This window comes from Populus trichocarpa, chromosome 1, assembly GCF_000002775.5.
Source record: "Populus trichocarpa isolate Nisqually-1 chromosome 1, P.trichocarpa_v4.1, whole genome shotgun sequence".
Taxonomy (NCBI): Eukaryota; Viridiplantae; Streptophyta; class Magnoliopsida; order Malpighiales; family Salicaceae; genus Populus; species Populus trichocarpa.
In genome coordinates this window covers 47,845,921-47,861,085 of record NC_037285.2, presented here as the reverse complement: position 1 = coordinate 47,861,085, position 15,165 = coordinate 47,845,921, and the positions used below count along the sequence as shown (strand labels likewise).

Genomic DNA, 15,165 nt, shown 5'->3' with positions numbered 1-15,165 from the left:
CATCAATGATCCTAATTAAGTGATGAGTGAAAATATTGAAGTTGCGCAAACCAAACAAAAGCATCCCTCAAAATTTAAATTTTCAATGCACTGTGGCTAAATTCTATATACAAGGCACCACCAAAATGGAATTTCCAAGCTTTCACACTCTTGAGAGTTGATAGCTATGTCCTGTGTGGAACATCATCTATAAGAAATTAATTAACAAATATTTAAAAAAAATCAGGTTGTGTTTTCTAGCCTTTTTTTTTTTTAATTCTATCATTTGTATGGTTTTTATTGAGTCATGTTGACTGTTTATTTGAATAAAAACACCACATAATTATTAAAAAAAAATGATAAAAAAGAAAGGGAAAAAAAAGGCCAAGTAAAAATAGCCCAACCACATCTAGCTAGGTTTATCCAAAAAAAACCAGGCACGTGGGTCCAAGGGAGACTCCCAAGGCTGGCCTATGAATTCTTTTTTATATAAGGGGTCCATCACTTATACAAAGAAAAAAGATACATGGTGCACTTGAGGGTCTAGCTGCTGTGGTCAACCGTGTGACTTGTTCCGCCCCCGTCCCGGGTTCGACCCTCTATGTGCACGCCTGTCACCCCCGCGGTGCCTTACCTGCTCCTGGGCTTGCAGGATGTCCAGTGGGCCGTGGGGAATAGTCGTGGTGCGCGTAAGCTGGCCCGGACACCCCACGTAAATCAAAAAAAAAAAAAGATACATGGTCAAGCATGTGAACCTCCCTCGAGCTCATGTGTCAGCTATTTTTAACGAGCTTAGTCCAACAAAGCTAGACTTTTTTGTATTACCTCTTTTGTTTTTTTTGAATTTTTTTTCAATACCTTCATTTAGTATGAGGTTTTTATGGAATTTTATATTTTAGTATTAGGTTGATAATAAAAAAAATTAATTCAACTCAATGAAGTCCATAATTCAGATCACGAGTTTGGCAAACTGAATAAATATTAACCAAATAGTCAATTCAAGATTTTTTAAGTTTGAGACGTTGTACCAAGTTTCATTTTTTATCTTTTTTTTTTTTTGCAATCCCATCATTAAGAGCAGAGGTTTTTATTGAATATTATCAACAAATTTTTAGCAATTTAAGACAAAACCAGCAATGCAGCTTACCTCAGGTAGGGTGCGTTAGGGGTGCTAATACCTTCCCTAGCCACAACCAGTCCCGTACCATAGAATTTCTGTTGACCAGTTAGGGTTTCTAATGACTGTAAAACTAGGTGGCGACTCCTTAAATGAGACCTTTCCCCATAAAAAAATAGGATGCCAGAAACCCATTCATTCCAAAGATTTATTTTTAAGGCCGCCACGATATCCGGGTGCGACAAAGATAGGGATTGATCTTTGTGTTTCGGTAGCACTAGGATGCCGACATTTCAATTTCTTTCCCTTCTTTGTAGGCGGATTTGCAGCGTCAGAGGAGGAGGAAGAAGAATCAGTGCATGTTTGAAACGGCGTCGTTTTGGTCCTTGAAATGCCCATTTTCAATTTGGTCCTTGAAAGTTTGAAACTTTGAATTCAAGCCCCTAATCTTTTAATTTCAAGATTTACCCTCCATAAAATTAAATTAAAAATAAGTGGGTCAAAATTGGGTTATAATAGTTGATCTTTACTCTCACAGTCAGTCGGTATGTATTTTACCGACAGAATCAAGGGCAAAAACAGTCCATCGAAAAAACCCTCGTTGGTAATTTATGGTTTGTTGGTGAGTTTGTCAGTAATAAATTTATCGATGGATTGACAAACGGACAAAGTGCGCAAAAAGAAATTTACCCGCTTCATTCCATTGGTAAATATAACTTATCATTGACATAATACCATTTGTAATTTTATCGTAAAGTTAACAGTAGCAGTGGTAATTGCAATAATTTTTTTTAACTCTTTGAAATATATCGATAGAAATGTTCCATCGGTAACCTTGTCAGTAATATATATATATATTGAATAGAAGTAGAAAAATAATTAAAATATATTAAATTAAATAAAAATCAAATATATAAAAAGAAATTAAAATAATATGAAAATTAAATATCTATTACAAATTTAAACATTTTTAAGTTCAAATACAATAAATCTAAAATAGAGACGGTGCTGGAGGAGGAGGAGGAGGAGGAGGTTAGTTATCACTGAAACCATAAAGCCAATAAGGAGGAACACATGGATCACCATATGTGATCTCATCTCCATTACCACTAGGTGGAATTCTTCATAATCCGTAGTGAGTCGTTCATTTTTTTTCATTAAGATCGGATGTCTGATTCTGTACTCGTTGACCTAACATCGTCGCGAACTCTGGAGTTTGTGTGATCGGAACCAATTGCGAGCGTCTAATGGTCGAAACACTACGAGCCGTACACAAGTTTGCAGTCGTAGTGTTAGATGATCCTGTCTCCAACCATAAAAACCAGATCGATATCCAGATGGGTCGAAAGATCGTCCATACATCTCTCCTTCAAACGGCTGTTATATGTATCCTAAAAATAAAAAATAAATTCATCAAATTGAAGGAAATTATAACTTAATAAAAAAAATAGTTGAAAACCAACATACCATTAAGTGTTGGGCTTAGCTATCCATGAACTGTTGCACCTCTTTTTAGTGGTCATCACTCCGCACATGTGCTTTAACAAAAAGCTTCATCAGGCATGGCTCATGTCCAAGAATCGTAACCTACAAGATAAAAATGTTGTCAGTTAAATAAATTTACAAAAACATAACACATAAAAAAATGGATGTAATTAAAAAAAATCTTATCACCCACTTTGCATGATAAACAAACGGAACGGAGTCGTCTTTGTGTGTGGTAACAGAACCGTGAACACGCTGATGGTGGTTCTGCGCACCAGACTTTGACCGTCATGTGAAGCACGTGAATGTCACGTGTTGAATGTATTTTATCCATACAGCCTCTAAGATATATGGCGGTTTGAAATCCTTCCAAACCGTCATATTATTCCAGGCTTGAAGCTCGCTTTCTCGTATATGTTTTTGCTTTCTTTTGAGCCTTATACCAAAAATCATGCAACATATATGTTACCAATAAATTATTCATTTGTTAGTAAACAAAAAAAAAATTAATATTTGAAAAAAATATTATTTTGATTTTGATCTTACCTAGTTGCAGCACGATTCTCTCAAACCCTCCTCGCAACATTACAATCAGCTCTCTCCCATTCAAATTTTCCCTTCTAGTGAAAATTTATAAAAGAAAAATTTCAGTAATTTCAATAAACTAACCGAATTAACATAATAATAAAATATTTAATTTAATACTAACCCTAAACCTTGAAAATCATGCATCAACCTGCGGTTTCCATTCAAGATGTTTGGAAACATGACTCCATTGAAACAATAAAATTTTCATCAACGATTTAAAGGCTGATGTTATTGTTCTTGCAGTCTCAGTGTTTGTAAACCTGAAATTGCATTCGTTAAATAAAATCATTTTAAAAAAATTATTAAACATGTTATGAAAGCAAAACAAACTTACATTGAAAGGTTGTCCTTCCATTGGGCCTCATAATTGCGGGTAAATAGAACCCGTTGTGAAGGGACCCCCTACCATTACGACATCGCACACAAGAACCCCACATCGTGAGTCGATGCTTGTGCCTCAAGTACATGTTCTTGGTCGGCACCTGATGACTCGTGATCGTCAGAATTAATTGACGCTTCCTCATCTGTATCGCAATCTTCTACATTGATTTCATCGCTATCATCATCTACATCAACTTGTGTGTATCCGCTAGAGTTCAAAATATCATTTAAATCCAACCAGAAATCATTCCATAAGCATATTTAAGGACGTACTTTACCATCCGTTATTTCGTCGGTATATACCGAGTGATTTTTTTGTCGACACATTTAAGGATGTAATTTACCGTTGGATTAATTCCATCTGTAACGCTGTCGGTAAAAATTACACGCCATCATATTGTTTGCCTTTTTTTATTCTTTATTTTCTCATTGCAATTCCGTCAATATATATCAACGGAAAAAATTTGTTTGTGTTTACAAATGAATATAGGAATGAAAAATTTTATCGGTAAAGTTCACCATAATATACTGATGAAAAAATTATGTTGGTATTTTTGTTTGCATTTGTTAATTTTCTAGTGGTGTCTAAAATTACAGTTAAACTATAAACATAATTTTAATTTAAAACGATAAATAGTAATAATTGAATGCTAATATCATCAAATTTGTTTTAAATAGTAAGTTAAAACAACCTAATTAATAAATCCTGAATTAAATAAAAATTCTATACTTAGTTAGAAAAGAAGATTGAAAATAACAATAAAATAAAGAAAATTATGAAACAACATCAAACATGAAAACAATTTTATCTAGTTACAGTAAACTAACACCTTTATAACTGGATCTATAAAATACAGTAGCAAAATTTCAACTTGATCAAGCAATTAGATTGAAAACTATACATTCTATTGTATATAAGTCTAAATAATTCAAAAAAGGCTTCCTGCGTAAATTTGAAAGATAATACCCATGGAGATCATCCTTTTATCAGAACTTAGCCAAAACCGAAAGTTTCTGTTGTAGTCGGTAACCATCACTGCCGTGCCCAGGAGTTTTGAAGTATATCTTAGCTAAGAGACAAGCTTGCCACGTTTCATATATTACGCTTGCATATACGCATTAATGTCTCTAGAAATTAGTGATATTTAACAAGATCAGACCGGCTTACCAACCCTAATTATAGTCGCTCTTGGATCCAGCTGGACGGTGCCGACAAAATACCAGATAAGCAAATGACGCTGACAAACTTGGTCAGAATCCATTTAACCCGATCATATCTGTTGTCAATTGGATCTAGCATTGATTTATTTCAATAACCAAAGGTTTGATGACATGGTACATGGGCCTGACAAGTTATTACAGGTTAGTATTTTTTGTTTTTTTTTTATTGTTCTATATTATTATGTTTTAATTAATGAGCTCTAGTTTTTTTTAAATTTATTTTTTATCATATTTTTTTAATTTTATGATCAGAGAGATACGAACAGGTTGGCTTACTTTTTATTATTTAGGTTCATGCTTGTCATAATACTAACTCGGATTAACTCAAGTTGATATTTATATATTTTTTACTTTGTTTTGTTTTTTTAGTTAAAAATTAAATTGCATTAGTTTTCTCCTTTTGAAAAAGGATTTTTCCCCAAACTATCCTCATTGTTTTTTTTATTTTAATTCATTTATTATTATTGTAAAAAAAACATTTATTCCATTAAAATAAAACCAATTTATTCAATTAAGCTGCATCTATAAATCCCAGGACCTGCTTCTTGTTATTCATACGTAACCTGTTGTCCAGTTTTGTCAGGGACCATAACTGAAAGCAATCTCAGAATTTGATAAATGTCCATACTAGTGTGTACCAGATTACTTCCGTGCAAGTTTGCTTTGAATTTTTTGTCAAAATTCATTTCTTGGTGGGTGTATTTTTTGTTACGTCTCGAAGACTTTTGATGAGCTGCTTTTCCAACCGAAGATCACATTTCAAGGGAAAGCGTGGAATTTTTCCTCTTTTGATGTTGCTTGGACTATTTGCCTAATTAGCCAGGTATAATCTAATTTTCAAGGATTTTTTTTATTATTATTAACATGGATGTTCGGGTCAGCTTGCACACACTTTAAATAATCTCACGGACCCTAAAGTTAACAATCATATAAGTTTCATTATATTAGCAACCACATAACTCGAACTTAAAACCATAAAAAACAAACTTTTTAGTCTCAAGCTGTAATCATTATATGTTTTCCTCTAACATTGCATTGATTATCGGTTACTTGGGTGTTTTATACGTTTTCTTTCCAACTTTTACTTTGTTTTTAGCAGTTTTCAGGTTTATAACACATAACTTCTCGTTCTTTTACTTCGCCATCCTCTAAATGGCTATTTTAACATTTTCCTTAATTATTATAAAAAAACTATTATTGTAGTAAAATAACTTATAGTTAGTTTAACTATTTATATAAATAATCAACTAGATTAATATATTTTTAAAATTGTTTTATAACAACTTCATATTTCAGCATGGATAGCCATGCACCAGCACTTTGTTGTCACAAGCCTTTTTAATATTTGTTTTGTTTTTTTTAATTTTATTTTTTTATAAAAATTTTCTTTAATTTTATTTAATTTTATTTTTTAATATTGAATTGATAATAAATCAGTTTTTTATATTTTTTATTATATAATAAAATAAAAATAATAATTTTATAATTCGGTTATCCGTTTGACAAATTCACTAAAATTATTAACCAAAAAGTTATGTCAAGTTTTTTTAAAATTTAAATCATTGTCTCGTGTTTAAAGAGAATTCTAAAATAATTTCTAATGTTAGATATTATTTTTAAAATTCGAGAAAAAAATAAATCCAACGTGATAGCAGGAACACGGAGGCACTTGGCTGTGATATTGTTGTCGATTCTTGTGTGAAAGGATGGCTTCGGGCACCAGCAGGAGTAGGTCCCGCATGACCACAGAGTTGTTCAACAGCCTGTAAACAACATATTTCTAAGTGCCGTTTGTTTGCGTCTGCGTTTGAAACCAAACGCAGACGCAACCTGTTGGGTTCCCCAAAACACAGTTTACTGTGTATGGGGACTCACATATATTTAAAACAAATATGAGTCAATCTCCATCATCAGTCGGCGATGTGATAGTGCCTGGCGAAGAATTTAACTGAATCGTGCGTACTGATATGTCGGCAACATTGAAGAAAATAATAATATTTTTTTTTTGATATTTTTAAATAATTTTAATAGATTAATATCAAAAATAATTTTTAAAAAATAAAAAAATATTATTTTAATACATTTTTAAGTTAAAAGTTATTTTAAATTAACTGCAACCACACTCTTAAATATGCTTTATATATCTAATAATCATCAATTACGATATATTTTTTAATTGTTAGTTATTAGGGGTTAATTTAAATCAATATAAAAAGTGAGGGACTTTTGCACCATCTCAAAATAAAAAAAAAATAAAAAAAAAAGTCATCTTTCTACCAAATTTGTTAGAAGATTCAAACTCAAGATATTGTAGTAATTTTTCTTAATTTATGTCTTCGTTAATAAATATAAATATTTATGTATTCTAATTTCAGGCTTGAAAACCTAGCTTTTAAAGTCATATAATTTTGTTATTTTGATTATTTTGAGATGAGCAAAAAATATTTTATACTGTAGATAATAATTTTAAAATTGATGCAAAGAACAACTTAAATCTAAGATCATTAAAATTCAATATTATTCATATAATTTTGTTATTTTGAGTATTTTGAGGTGAGCAAAAAACGTTTTATACTGTAGATAATAATTTTAAAATTAATATAAAGAACAACTTAAATCTAAGATCATTAAAATTTAATATTATACTTGTATATATAGAGAGCTATAAAATTTGATCTGATTTATTATTTGGATTAGAAGTTGGTAAGTCACATATCTGATCTCCAATGCAAAATGCTAAATTGAAGAGCTAAATTGATAAAATAGCTTTTTGAATAGTATAAATATAGTTTTTTTTATTATGTGCATTCCAACAGTAAAAAGTTATTTAGAAAAGTCAATTATATTTTAATATATTTCATGTTAAATTAATTTTAATATAACTATATAACTAATTTAGATATTTTATATATAATATAATTATGATGTTATTAATTATATAATTAATATGAGTCATTTATAAAAGTAATATAAAATTAATGAAGTAATATGAAAGTTAAAAGATATAATTTAAAATTAAATTTAAAATTTATTTATATGAATATTTTTAATTTTCAGTTTTATATGTTACTGTTAAAAATTTAATTTTTTAAAAGTAAATTCAAATTCAAACTTTGAAAAAAACCGCCAATATTTTAAATTTTGATTTTCAAATTTTTTTAAAAAAAATTCAAGCTGTGAAAAAATGACCGCTAACATTTTAAATTTTAAAATTTCAAATTTTAAAAAAATGACCGCCAACATTTTAAATTTTAAAATTTCAAATTTTAAAAAAATATCTATCAACATTCTAAGATTTCAAAATTTGAAAAAATAATCCATCTCTTAATATTCTTATATACCTTAACATTTTTTTCTCATCATTCCATTTTTTTCTCTCCAATCAAAAATATATTTCATTAAAATTCATCATGAATCATTCTAATTTTAATTTTGATGATGCTTTTGATTTTGATGATGACACTCATGTATTCGCTTTTCAAGTTGCTACCGTTGTGGTTGCTGAAGAAGAATCGAATAATCAAGGGCGAAGAACAGGGTATCGTGGCTCTATTCTTGGTCACAATATTGTCAATCATAATAGAAAGAAAGGTGAGTTAAGGTTATATAATGATTATTTTGCTAAAAATCCTAAATTCACTAAAACTCAATTTCGAAGAAAATTTAGGATGAGTCGTCGTCTTTTTTTTCGGATCGCAAATGCAGTGGAAGCTCATAATCTATATTTCAAACAAAGGACAGATGTTCTTGGTGTTCTTGGTTTATCTTGCCTTCAAAAGGTAATTGCAGCTCACAGAATACTTGCATATGGTATTCCTGCAGATCTTACTGATGAATATCTTCAAATTAGAGAAAGCACTGCGATAGAAAGTCTTAGAGCTTTCGTCAAAGCAATCGTAGAAGTTATTGGTGATTGGTATCTAAGGGCACCAAACGAGGCTGATATTTGTTGATTATTATCAATTGGAGAGCAGCGTGGATTTCCAGGGATGTTAGGGGGCATTGACTGTATGCATTGGAAATGGGAGAAATGCCTAATTGCATGGTATGGGATGTATATTGGTCATTGTCGTGAACCAACTATAATTCTAGAGGCGGTGGCTTCACAAGATCTTTGGTTATGGCATGCTTTTTTTGGAATGCCTGGATCATTAAATAATATTAATGTTCTTGATCAGTCACCTATCTTCGCTGCACTTGCTGAAGGTTATACTGCTCCTGTCAATTATACAATTAATAGGCATGAATATACAATGGGATACTATTTAGCAGATGGGATTTATCCTAATTGGTCAACTTTTGTTAAGACAATCCCAATGCCATTAGGAGCAAAGAGAAAATATTTTGCAAGTAAGCAAGAGTCTGCAAGAAAGGATGTGGAGCGGGCATTTGGGGTGCTCCAATCTCATTTTGCAATTGTACATAGACCTGTTCGATACTGGGATGAAGAAACGCTTGCAAATATTATGAAAGCTTGCATAATAATGCATAATATGATTATTGAGGATCAAAGAGCAATGAACCTTGGATTTGACCATGAACGTGAAGTCAATTCCTTTATATCAGTGTCACACGGTGAAATACCAGAACTACATGATTTTCTTCAAACTCATAATCGAATCAGGGATAGAGCAACTAGCTCTCAACTATAAGAAGATTTGGTTGAACATTTATGAGAACAATATGGTAACGAGTAGAATCATTAGCTTTGAACTTCTTATGTCATCATAATTTTCAAGTTTTTTATGTTTTTGTTTTTCATTATGGTTGTTATCTTTTAAGTTAATTAATCCTACTTATTGTTGTTAAGTGTTAGAAGAACTTCAAAAAAGTATTATGAATTGATATCACTTTTATAACAATATATTTAAGAAATTTCTAAATATTTAATTAAAAATATATTACATTAAACAATAAATAAATCTAGTTAATTAAAAATACATTACATTAAACAATAAATAAATCTAGTTAATTAAAAATTAAAACCCCTCTTTTGCATAATTTCTAACCTTTTATTTTGAAAATACGCTGCAGAAATTGGATCCAAATTATAAATATTCATTTTCATAATTTGTTTTTCTTTCTCAATCCTGTCCAATTCTTGTTTCTTTTGACTTTGTTGAATCATCATAGCTTGTTGCTCTAACATAATTTTTCTGTCTTGTTTCTTCTGATCCTCAATTTCAACTAGAGTATCCCTGAATTGTTGTAAGAGATTTGTTACAGTTGTCTCCCCAACTTTATCTTTTCCTTGTTTACGTTTAAGTCGTTCCTTTGCAGCCTTTTGATCAATTGGTCTATCTTGATAAATCAACGGTTCACTGTCTTCTCCTAAACTAACAGAATCAGGGGTAGATGGATCTAATGAAGTCGAACTTGCATTGACATGACCTTTGATGTTGACTTGCACGCTCAAATTGCCATTTTAGTTCTTTTCTTAAGATAACCCAACAATGTTCTAGTTGAAATCGTTTGCGAACACAAGAAGCATACATTTGTCGAGCATCATTAATCTGGTAAGTAAAAAATTAGAGAAATTAAATAATGTTAAAATATATGTTAAACAATTTAACATGAAAATAAATATTAAAATTACCCTTGATTCTTCAGTCATTCCACTTTGCTGACGATTTTTAATTTGAGTAACAAATCCAACAAATTTACCTACTTCTCTATTTATTTCTTGCCATCTATTTGAGATGCTTATTTGGGAACAATTATTCAAGTTTCCTCTATTCTCTACAAAGTAAGCATGTACTTGAGCCAAAAACTGTTTTGTTTGTTGTTCAACTCCTGTAATTGGATCTTTGCTTATATTTAGTCACGCAGAGACAAGTAAACAATCTTCCTATAGTGAGAAGTTTTTACTTCTTTGTGATTTTTTTATTGTATGGACATTTAAATTCAAGTATGTTAAGTCATCAATTAATTGATTAGAATCACTTGGTTGAGATAGAATATCTTCTGACTCACTCATAAGAAAGTTGGTGAAAAAGCTTGGAAATTTTGAATCCATCTATATTTTTTAAAAAAAAAACTCAAGTTAAAACCTTATAAGAGAGTGTAAAAGAAGCGCACATTCAATGTCTAGCAATTTTGTAGTTTACATACATGTGAATTAATAATAAGCATTGCATCCTATTTGTTCTAACATTACAATTTGACTATTTTTTGGAACTAAAATAGCATTTTCAATAAGACAAAATATAATTAACCTTAAATTAAAACAGACAATCAAAAATAAATTTTAAATATGTCACTCTATATTTTTATCAATATCAGCTACCATTATTACTTCCTCTCAATTTTGTCAAAGATAACAACATAAATAAAAAATTATTTTCCTTAACCCATATCAAAAACATAAAATAACAAAGAAATAAAAATCATCACAAATATCAAATTAACAATAAAAAGTCTACAAAATCAAGAGATATTAAAGAGAAAATAGAAAAAGCTTTTAAACAAACATACCTTTTAATTTCAGCTAATTAACACAACCGATGTTATTAATTAATCAGAGAATAATTGATTATTGTTTTTTTAAATTTAAGAGAAGGGTGAGGCACAATACAAGATTTAAAAAAACAAAACAAGTTTCTTTCCTTCTGCTTTTAAAGAAAAGAAAAAATCGTTGACCAACAGCTATAAAAATAGTCGTTGGCAACGGTAACTTTATTTTAGCTATTTCTACAGAAACATGTAGAAATAGCTTTTCACATATTGAATAGCCATTTTGGCTATCCTTTTCCCTGTTGCGTTGGAGTTGTAAATAAAAGAAATAAAAGTGTACACGTTTTTAAATTTAACTCTTCATTTGGCTCTCTTTTTGGAGATGCTCTTAGAGGTTAATTTAAATCAATATAGAAAGTGAGAGACTCTTGCACCATCTCAAAATAATAATAATAAAAAAAAGGGTCATCTTTCTACCAAATTTGTTAGAAGATTCAAACTCAGGATATTGTAGTAATTTTTTGTTAATAAATATAAATATTTATGTATTCTAATTTCAGGCTCGCAAACCTAGCTTTTAGAGTCATATAATTTTGTTATTTTGAGTATTTTGAGGTGAGCAAAAAACGTTTTATACTGTAGACAATAATTTTAAAATTGATATAAAGAACAACTTAAATCTAAGATCATTAAAATTCAATATTATTCATATTATTTTGTTATTTTGAGTATTTTGAGGTGAGCAAAAAACGTTTTATATTGTAGACAATAATTTTAAAATTGATATAAAGAACAACTTAAATCTAAGATCATTAAAATTCAATATTATACCTATATATATATAGAGCTATAAAATTTGATCTGATTTATTATTTGGGTAAGAAGTTGGTAAGTCACATAGAGATTGATGGATTGACTTGGATTTAATTTAAAAAAAAAATTAAAATAATGTTATTTTGGATATTGTTTTTTTAAAAAATTGAAGCTTTGAATAAAACTTTAAAAAATATTAACATGATTTCACTCAAATTTTGACCAAATTTTCACTCAAACTTTAAAAAAATATTAACTCTCTAAATTATTAAAATCAAGCCCAAGTCTTGAATCAACATGTTAAATTAAGTTCGGTTTGATAAATATAAGTACATCCCTCACTTACATATAATAATAAGATCTATAAATAATCTTTATGAAAACAAATCATACTTTTCTTTGTTTTTTTTTAAATGAAACACTAAATTGTCTACACCATACAATTCCTCGTTAGCCATGTGACCCGTGCTCTGTCGAGAGTCAAATATTTTTATTTTTCATAAAACATATTTATGCAGGTTTTTTCAATGTATTTTGATAGTTCATAAAATATATAAAAAAAAAATTTATGGACACGTGTAATCAAATAAACTAAGAATTATATGCGTTAATAAATCAATAAAAAATCATTAATGATACTTAAAACAAAACCTGAAAAACCGAGAGACAAATGTAGATCTAGATATTGAACCTTGAAAAATAGAAAATTAAATTGATTGAATAAAAAAATAGCATATAAGGCTACACATATTAAGAATATCATCTAAAAATAAATATTTTTTTATTTTAAAAAACATAGTTTATCTATATAAAAAATAAAATAAAAAACATAGAAGAACAAGAAAAACAATTTCGAAAATTAAACACATAACAAAAAAAATCAATATTTTTTAAAAGAGGCTCCTGAACAAAATAAAAAAAAAAAGAGGTTTTGTGTATTTTTTTTAGTTTTTTTACCTGTCACGAAACTTTATTTCTTTTCAATTGTATTCTTTAAAGTTATACTTTCATGGCAACTATAGTTGCCATACTCAGTCTGGTGGTTGACTCGGCCAAAGGGCGGGTCCCGGGTTACACCAGTTGACTTGGGTTAGCCCGAAAAAATTAAAAAAAAAATATTTGAGATTTAATATTTTATATGAAAAAATTAAAAAAACAATCCATGTGGATATAGACTATACATGTTGTAAGTAATTAAGTTTAAGGTTTATTATCACACATTGGAAAGATACTATCTTATTATTCTAAGTTAAAGTATTTAAACCAAAATGGTTTTTTATCCCACATTGAAAAAACATAACTTTTTTTCTTATGAACATAAAGTATATATACTAAAGGGTTTCAAATCCCATATTGAAAAAATAAAAAATTCTTCTACTATTTATATAGTGAACTTTGAAATGAGTTATTAACCAACTGAAAAATATGATAAAAAAAGGATCTCTAGATAGGAGAAAAAACACATTTGAAAAAAGGATCTCTACCACATTTGAAAAAAGGATCTCTACCTGGTTTTTGTCAGGTCACCCTAGTTCTGGGTCGACGCGACAGGTCGACCGGTTTACTTCGAGCCAATTACAGACCCGAATTTTAAATGAAACAGACTCGTCCAAGGTCCCGGGTTGACCCGCCGAGCCAAGCGGGGTCTGATAATTATGATGGCAACCATGCCAGACTCATGGTATTGGGTCCAACATGACCCAAAGGCATTTGGTTTGGCATGAAAGGAAATTGGGCCAGACATTCCAGCCAGATCCAATAGCCTTGAGTCTGGTAGGGGATCCAGACTCAAATGTTATTAGGTCCCAAATACTATTGGATCCGGCTATAAACTAGACCCAGCAACATTAGATCTGATGGTTAAGCTATGTCCAATAGCATTTTTTGACTAAAAAATAGAAAAGAAAGCGCTTCTTAATATTACAGTGTTGTCCAAAGTACAAACACTTTATGTTTACAGTGTAATCCATAGTACAATAAATTAATATTCATAATACTTACATAATATTTTTTTTTCATACCTTTTAAAATATAGTATAATATGAGCACCATTTCTATCATCTCATCAACCTCTTTTTTTCTTTTTCTTAGTATAATCTATCATGAATCCAATTTGGTAATCACTAATACAAACAACTTGGCTATTTCTCGAAGAAATGCATTGCCACGTCATCATAGTCGCCCCTTGCAACCCTAATGCTCATATCATGGGTAACGTCATGAAAATCAATCACCACGAGATACCGTCCTTGTAAGATAGGAATCTTCGTGTGAATATGGAGCGTGACCTACCAAAAAATTACATCCATGGTTCTACTTGTTTAAATTCTTATCATTTTAATCCCTGTGCTTCAATTTTAGCATATTAATAAACATTAGTTCTATATTAATCGAAATTAAACTTTAATCTTAACGAGACAAACCTTTCATATTAATATGATTATTTTAGAGAAATCACAATATATGTTGTTTTATTTGTATATATATATATACACCATCTTTCTTTACTTACTAAATAATAAATAGTTAAAAAAATTTATTAGGTGAGCCTAAAATTAAAATTGCAGATAGAAAAGAAAAGAAATTATGTCGTTATCGGCATGACGTTATCGAAGTGATGTCAATGGTATGTCGTATATTTGCTTACGTCATAACTCCAGAGATTGGTTGATTTCTGAACATTGGCAACTGGCCGACTGACTTAATTAGTATATTAGGTGTCATTTATTTATTGTTGATCAATTATTGTACCAAACCATGGCCCTCAGTGAAGCACTTTATTTATTTCTGACAACCTATGCGATTTGAGTGTTTAAACATTGATTGTGTTCTTGTAAGGGTGATTGTATGCTGTATTTTCTAATCAAGATCCGAGGGATGGTCCGAGATTAAAAAATAGGAGGTAGAAGAGATAATATTTCATCTTCGAAAATGTAAAATTTAAATTTATCAATGGAATGGAATGACTAATTTAGTATATAAAATTACTCTTTAAACTTTATTTTTGGCAATTTAAATTTTTTAGTTGAGATAATTATTTGATATGATATTAAAATTTTAATAATAAAATACTTGAAAAATCAAACATAAATATTTTATATCAAATCAAATATCTACAAATTTTAGTA

The 15,165-nt window shown here is 29.6% G+C and overlaps 1 long non-coding RNA gene across 1 annotated transcript; it reads right to left on the bottom strand.

The window, feature by feature from the left end:
• Nucleotides 1–2,008: 2,008 nt before the first annotated feature.
• On the bottom strand, nucleotides 2,009–2,683 carry LOC127905284 (uncharacterized). The gene is made up of 2 exons (XR_008059134.1): nucleotides 2,564–2,683; nucleotides 2,009–2,487 (listed from the first exon to the last, which is right to left on the bottom strand). It is a non-coding gene; the product is annotated as an uncharacterized LOC127905284 (long non-coding RNA).
• Nucleotides 2,684–15,165: the final 12,482 nt, after the last annotated feature.